We start from the raw sequence: 9003 nt of genomic DNA on the forward strand, positions 1-9003 counted from the left end.
CCGGCGGACTACGTATTCATTTTGTGTGTAAATCGCTGAGATAGCTAGTGTTTCACTATCGACACGATGCCTTGTATTATTAGTTCTCTTCTAGTTACGAAACAGAGCGGTCATCTCTTTAGTGACGGAGTTGAGAAATAAAGCTGTTAAGATTTCAACTTCCTCCGTTTGAATCATCTCCCTTATTCTAAAGAAGAACCAACTAGATATCATGTCTACGAGATGAGAGGCAGAACCACAATGCTTACGAATAACAGTCGTAAGAAAAGACACACAATCTTTCGCTAAAGCGGAAGATAAGAAATGGTGGCAAGCGAAAATCAACATACACAAGAACCATATACGTCTACCGAAGAATTAACTCATCGAATCCCAGCTATAAATCAATAATAAACTGAGGAAACGGGATCTTCAATCAACATGCAACTGTAAACATCCTATGAATACGAAGATATGTCATTCATCGAGACGAATTCGAGCATCAACATCGACGTTTAAGTGAACGACTGTCATCATATATCTCCAAGAATCAAAACCGGACGCGAAGCAGCATCGGACATCAACGGGAAGGAAGAAACCAACATAGAAGACAACGCGCGATCACAAGCAAGGACGTAGAAGATTAGGTCAAGAGGAAGCAACGCGAGAGAGAGAGAGAGAGGCTGTGACGTCATCACGACATCAACGGCTTCTTGCGACGCGAGAGAGAGAGGGAGGCTGTGACGTCATCGGAACGTCAACATTCTTTCCACATATATACCAGAGCTAAGTACATCCTTTATCCATTCAGGTTTTTTTCAGTGAAGTGTTGTACATCAAGAGTCGATCGTCCAGTATTCCTGGGGTGAGTTATTCAATCTTAATCTTCATTCATTACAGGAATCAATCTTCAACTACGAGTTCTCACCCGCAGATTCTTTTCTCGTTGTTGCTAATCGCTTTTTCTTCCAGGAGTTCTCCGGGAAATATCTTTATCAAATTATCTGTATAAATATTATCTTTTTTGGGGGATTTTCCTATTATTTGCAACACATTTTTACTTTATATTGCATATGCGTTTACGTAGTGGTTGTGTGTACTCTTATAGATATTTTGATAGGATCGCAAGAAATTGGAGTGACAAGAAAAAAGTAAAAGTTAACATGGCAACTACTGTGGCTGGTTCTCCCGCACCGGGTAACCCCAATGTTGTGACTCTCGTCAGTGCTAGGTCAGCAACAGTCCCTTTTCAAGGTCGGGTCAATGGGTTCCTGCCTCAAAACGTTGAGTCATGGATCTCATCTGTAGACGCTCATTTAAATGCAAAAGGCATCACAGACCCATCTGTACAATTACAGGAAGCCAAAAGCTTCATAGACTTTGCTAAAGGAGACGCAAGTGCATATCTGAGAGGTGTTTCTTTCCAAGAGGCGGTTACATGGGACGATTTCAAAGTTAGGTTACGTGCTGTATATGGCGGTGAAGAGGCTTTAGACGTAGTGCTGGCTTTAAGGAACATCCTTAACCAAGCCTCTATGACTCAGCTTAATGTTGTAGAGCGGGCGGCGCTAATTGCCGACCGGCTAAATGAATATCAAGTAAATTTAAGTAACTCCGAGTGGGTTACAAGTTCCAGAATCGCCGTGGAAGATTTTATACGTCTGATTTACCTCACGTGTATGACAGTCATGTTGCCTGAAGCTTTAGTGCAGTGTTTTGACAAAAAGCTGCAGCCCAACAGTACGGAACTAGATGTGTATAAACAGATAAAAAAACACATGTCTAAATGTACTGACCTTGATCCCTCGCTTACTCAAGTTTTTGCAAAAAATGAGAATAAACCACAACAAGTAAACGTGGTCAATAATAATCAAGCTGCAGGGATGGTTTGTTATAACTGTAAAAGACCAGGTCACATGATTTCAGACTGTCGGACGCATTTTTGTTCAATGCACAACAGTTCCACTCATTCATATAATCGTTGCTTCTCACGAAATCAACAGCAGAATCCTAAAAACACACAAACAGTTGCCTATGAAAACAAAAAGAAGGGCCCTCAGTACTTTAAAAAGAAACAAGCGAACAGTAATACTGCTCAACAGCAGAAACAAACAAATCGTGCTTCAAGTACCTCTGTTCCTGGGCCGTCTAGCCAGAACTTGCAAGGTCAGACGAATTTTCCGGGAGTGCAAAACAAAGCAAATACCACATAGTAAGCTCCAGGGGGGGAGAGGACGATGTTGGGTCATCCATATCAACATCTTTTGTATCAAATCATCAATTTAATAATTTACCAGATCATTGTGAGGCAATCGATTTTCCTATGAAACACATGGCCGAATCCAAAAAATCTGTGCAAGTTCCCGTAGATTTGCAACAAATTCACGCAATTATAAGTCAAAATGAGTTACGCCCAACCTTACATGCAGTGAATTTAGACCATAAGTCATTTACATTATTCTTTGATTCTGGTAGTCCACGTAATATCATGGATTTGCGGACTCATCATTTGCTTTTTTCAAACTTCCCTATAGAGAAGTCCGGAGTAAGACTCTCGGGTATAGGAAATAATGAATTAAATGTGGTAGGAGTAACTCATGTTCAGTACAAGGTCGGTAAGTGCACGTTTTCCGATACCTTTATCGTTGTACAAAACATTGATATGTATCCCGCTGTAATTATAGGATACCCGTCTAGGGGCACTCAAAACATTACCTTACCCCCTGCAAAACACGGCGTGTATATCAAAGGAAAATTCTATAAGTCTTCTAACACCTTAAAATCAGTTTTAGATAATAAGGAGACAGCAAATAGAGTAGTAACATACATTGAAGAACCAATCACTTGTCTCATGAACCAAGAAATAATCCATGCGACCCAAAAGAATTCTCGCTCACCCGTAATATCAGCTTGCACGCAAACTCTTGAGCCGAACGTAACTTCGAACATATTAGTGCGTGTAAAGAAAACCTTGCTGGGATCTGAAATGTTAATCCTTTCCGACACTCTGAAAACACACGGATTATCCGTCACACAAGCCATTTATACAGTCGGCTCACAACAACAATGTAACATCGAAGTCTGTAATCATTTGAATACCACTTTAGTAATTCACAAAAATCACATATCTTGGATGTGGAAGTTTATAAACATCGCATTCTTACCGTAGCTGAGATCAATCATGCTCAATCAGTTGCGGATGAATCCCTTTTGCAGTCTATAAAAAATAAAATCAATAAAGACATTCAAGAGGAAGAAATTCAGCAGAAATTTTTTAATCTTTTTACTGAATATCATGATGTTTTTTCCACTACGGATGGATCCTTAGGAAAAACGGATGTTATCGAGCATCAAATAAGGTTAAAAGACAAACAGAAAGTTATCTATGTACCTTCGTACAGACTTCCTATGAAATTCCAGAATGAGATAAATGAGGAAGTAGGTAAAATGCTAAAAGAAGGAGTCATTAGGAAATCAAACAGCCCTTATAATTTTCCGTTAATAGTTGTACCGAAAAAAGATCGAACTTGGCGTATTTGCGTAGACTTCCATCGCTTAAATGAGGAAACAATCCCTGACCGATTCCCAGTGCCATGTACTGACGATATTCTATCTTTACTAGGTCAGAACAAATATTTTACCAGTTTGGACTTACTCAAAGGTTTCCACCAGATTCCGTTGGAAAAAGAGAGTATCCCATACACTGCCTTCAGCACAGCCAGGGTACATTATGAATTTTTGCGTATGCCTTTTGGTTTACGTTGTGCTCCCATAACTTTTACTAGAATGATCAACATTGTGTTTGGAAACTTGTTAGGAGATATCCTACATGCCTATATGGACGACCTTGTAATCTTTTCTAATACCTTAGAAGAACATCTACATAAATTAGAGTTAGTGCTACAAAGACTAAGGCAGCATAACCTAAGGGTAAAGATAAGTAAGTGTGAATTTTTTAAAACAGAACTAGTCTATTTAGGTTTCACGGTGTCTAGTCAAGGTCTTAAAGTAGTCCATGATAAGGTATCGGCTATCCGTAACTTTCCGATACCTACTAACGTCAAGGGAATACAGCAATTTCTAGGATGTAGTGGTTACTACAGGCATTTTATATGCAACTACTCAATCATAGCCGCTCCCCTAACCGATCTTATAAAGAAGGGCGTAGATTTCATGTGGTCTGAGAAACATCAACAGGCGTTCAATACCTTGAAAGATGAACTGTGTAGTTCCCCTATCTTGAAATTTCCTGACTTCGGTAAGGAATTCTTTATTGCAACAGACGCCTCATACCTAGGAATAGGTGGGGTATTGCTTCAACAATATGACAAACAGTTTTTCCCTATAGCTTTTTATTCAAGTAAACTGAGACCTTCCAAAAGTAAAAATATGCAGTAATAGACAAGGAAGGGCTCGCTATTGTTAATTCGCTAGTGCATTTTAAGTTCATAATATACGGTTATCCCATCAAGGTTCTCACTGATCATAAGCCCCTAACCGACTTCTTTAAAGGCTTTAGTCACAGCCCTAAACGAACTCGGTGGCATATGATCATCCAAGACTTTGGCGCGAGGATCGGGTATTTACCTGGGAAAGCAAATATCATTGCTGACGCATTATCACGCAACCCCTCGTCATCTTGTACGGAGCCATTAGCTGAATTAATAGATATATCAATATCCACGCCTATTGTTAAAACTATATCTGAACAGGAAGATCTGGGCTGGAGTGCTGAACTATTACAGACGGAACAAAGAAAAGATCAGCAATTAGAAAAAATCATAAACGCGTTAAGCGGAAATCCTAAAGGCCTGTCCACACGATCGGGCCTGATCGGCGGACTTCCCCTCTAACGGGCACACTTGACGGGCAAACCGTCAAATTGCCCGATGGGTCTTGTAGCAAAATCACCATGGTGGTGCCCGATGGCTTGAGCTTCGACCCTGGCAGACGTACGTTAACCATATACATTTCTTTTTCTGAGCCATTCTTTGCACCATATTCTCTTCTTTTTCATCATACACAAAGCAATTATCATGCTACACTATCTTCTCCTTTGCGGTAGGCACCATGTTTATCGTACCGCACTGAACACACTACTGGCATCGTCGGGCTCGCCCACCTCTCCATCGCCTCACCCGTGTGGACAACATTCACGAATAAGTCCGCCAGAATTTGCCCGTCAACCCCGGAGCACGCCGATCAGGCCCGGTCGTGTGGACAGGCCTTAAGGAAAAGGAATATATAAAGTATAAGCAGCAGAATTATATAATCAAAGATAATATCCTGTGTAGATCCGTGACGAGGAAAACCCGCAACACACCACAGCTGAATAACGACCAGGTGGTGGTACCGATTTCACTCATACCCAGTGTCTTAAATTAGTTGCATGCAAATCCATTGCATGGACACCCGGGTTTCTCCATCATGTCACAGAAAGCCAAATCCTTATTTTATTGGCACACGATGCTTACAGATATAAAAGCACATAGCTAATTGTCGCACTTGTCAAGAATACAAAGGGCACACGAAGACACCTGTCAGCCTAGGGGCTTATCCCGTGCCCAATCAACCCTTTGAAAGAGTACACTTAGATTTATTAACAGGGTTTTACGAGTCAGACAGAGGAAATAAGCACCTCCTAGTAATCATAGATGCCTTGACTCGATATACAGAACTGATAGCGCTTAAAACAAAAACCACAGCCGAGTGCGCTAGGAAGTTTTACGAGTGCTAGATTTGTAAACATGGAATTCCACACATGATCATATCCGACTCTGGCAGAGAATTCAATAATCACTTCCTTAACTCCTTGTGTGAATTCCTTTGCATAAAGAAAATCAATACCACGATCTACCACCCAGAGTCTAACGGGCTAGTGGAAAGAGCAAATCGTAAGGTTTTAAACATTTTAAGGGTCACCTTAGGGGGGATGGACCCCAACTGGGACATTGCCATACCTGCGGTACTAAGCACTCTTAATCACTCCTATCATGTATCTATTAAAATGTTGCCGCACGAGGCACTGTACGGTACCCCAGCTAGAACGCCTTTCCATGTATTAACGCCTACAACCAATTTATCAAATCCTCTAAAGGATGTTATGGATGCAAGCATAAGTCGATATAATATACTTCGTAAGAATCTAGAAGAATCAGAAATTATAATGAAAAGAAATCATGATAAAATAGCTAAGCCAACTAAAACATATGCCGTGGGCGATAAGGTATACATACAAGTATACGTACGTAAAGGTTTAAACTACAAACTGACACCTAAGTTTGAAGGCCCGTTTAACATTTTAGAAACATTAACGGCCAATAGATTTAGGGTTCAAAACGTATCCCAACCCACTGATATGAGAATCGTTCCATTGGCACATATCAGAAATTAAAAAGAAGGGTAGATGGAAGTGAGGGAAATTTTTGTATCTATGAAACTTGTATAATAACATATATATATATATATATATATATATATATATATATATATATATATATCATATTTGTATGTAACCATATTCTTTAACATGAGTTATTACATATATTTTACTCATTGCAGGTTTCCAAAATGAATCTGTTATTGTTAGGAGTGATATTGTTCGTTCAGACATCTTTGTCGTGTGGGAAGAGCACTAAAATAAAAGAATTAGATTTTACTCATGGCACTATTGTAGAAAGAACAGAAGACTTTTTCATTACCGCAAGCAATATAGTCATAGAAGTCGATATGCAGGCGATATTTCTGCCTGAGGATGACGTCATTAACCTAAAGAGTGACCTGTTGAGGTTTGCTGTTTCGTTAAAGGAAATGCACCAACGTCATTTTCATGCTAACTCAAGAGGTTTCGCTAGCTCAAACCATCAGCATCGTGGAAATGTTATCATACGACTTGCAGAACAAAACCGCCCAGGCAGAAGATCTGGCTCGAGACCTGTTGATGTGGTCTGTGCGGCACAATACTCTCGAACGTCGCAACCCGCTTATATTTGCTGGATTAAACATCTTGGGATCTGTTGCAAGTTTAGGCTTAGGAATTTCAAATCGCCTTAAGATAAATAATCAAAATAAGAGAATTGAGTTTTTGCAACATAAAACCGAATTAGCTTTGTCCGAACTGCGTAGCCAGTTATCCTCAATCAATCAAATAATGAGTTTGGTGAACGAACATTCTAGTAATATTGATCAGATTATGGAAGTACAACACTTGCTGGCTACATTAGCTTATTATAGTTCGAAAATAGATCATATCCGTATCAAAATATCACATTTTATTGAGAAATCAAAGGACTATGTAGAAGCTATTACGCTAGCAACAAAGGGTGTGTTATCCCCACACCTTATGTCTATTAAAGATCTGACTTTAACTTTGGAGAACGGACGGGAGAAACTAGGTTATATTCCTTTATTAGACGCCCATAAAATAGACGCCATAAAATAGAGTTTTATTATAGCTTAATATCGGTAAGCGTTGAAAATTACAGGATTATGATAACCATTCCCTTTGATTCTTCTGATGCCTGGCAATCATACAAAATAGCACCGTTCCCAATTTGACGGGACACGTATTGATTTCCCGATAGGAAATCATATACAGTCATTAAAGACTTAGATAAATTCACTCACTGTTCAGAAGCCATGAATAATAAAGTTTGTACAGCTGACTCTTTTGAATTCCATCCTATATCAATGGATTCATGCGAGTTAGGCATAGTGCTAAACGGTTCTCTCTCCCATACACACGAAGGTTGTCTGAGAAAACTTTATCCTTTTGACAGTAATAAGTTCAATTACAGACTGAACAACGGCTCGTGGATCCGATACGACAAGGAAGGTTTTCAAGTGGCATGTCCGGACGGGACCACAGCCCATTCCCAGGTCTTTGTCGCAGCCGACGGTTGTACTGGAACATGTACGAACTACACGGTCAGAGGGGTCCACACTATAATACGTGAGAGGACCTATTTTGCCAACTATACGTGGGCGACTACAATTATCCCATCACTACCTCTCCCATACAACGCGCGGGTGGCTCATTGTTTGACGCAACTGGCTGAGATGGACCACACGTCGCCGACTTATGCAGGAGGAGAAAATTTTCGTTTCTACGTGCTGCTAACCGTGTTTTGTGTTACGGCAATGATTATTATCGCCGTTAACATCTTTGCTTGATGTAGGTTGAGGCGAACACAGACGGATCTTCAAAGGAACGTTCTGCCGCGTCCAGACGACACTCCTGTTGCGTTAAAAGCGTTTACTTTCAGAGCCATCTGAAACTGGCCATTTCACCTGGTTCCGAGGAAAATTGTCTGGAATGGTGTTGTGTGTGAAAAGCGGTCTGTATGCTGGCAATATGTAGGACAAGAGACTCCAAGCCTTTGCATGAACAATTAAAAGTATCTTTCGGGCACCTAATAAAATATTGTAGCCCTATGTATTAAAATACATAAGAGTATCTTTTGGGCACCTAATAAAATATTGTAGCCCTATATATTAAAATACATAAGAGTATCTTTTGGGCACCTAGTAAAATATTGAAGCCCTAGATATTAAACTGTTGGTGTGTGTACATACCAGGAATCTATATCTGTGCACAATTATATGTTATCTTTATATCTTTACAAAGAGTAACAAGTACTCTTGAACAGTTATCCATGATCATGTTATGTATCTTTACAGAGTAACCACTACTCTTAATCAGGTTACCTATTACTATAATCTTCATGTATACATGTTAACCTTTTAATCTTTTTTCTGGTACCTAATAATCATTATTTACATTATATGCCATTTATATGATTATGTCTAAATATATGTTACGGGCACACTCCTAAGAAACCATGTTTAAAATAACTTTTGTTGTTCAAGGCTTGAATGGTAGCTGTCCGAGCCTAATGTAATAAATACATTAATTATAACATAATTCCATATCTGTAAATAGAACCCGCGACCTAAGGGGTCATTGGTGAATTAGGAGCGTCCTACGTGACAATCCGAATCTAGATCACGCTGTGCGATGCTTGC

Source organism: Macrobrachium nipponense, chromosome 11 (assembly GCF_015104395.2).
Source record: "Macrobrachium nipponense isolate FS-2020 chromosome 11, ASM1510439v2, whole genome shotgun sequence".
Lineage (NCBI taxonomy): Eukaryota > Metazoa > Arthropoda > Malacostraca > Decapoda > Palaemonidae > Macrobrachium > Macrobrachium nipponense.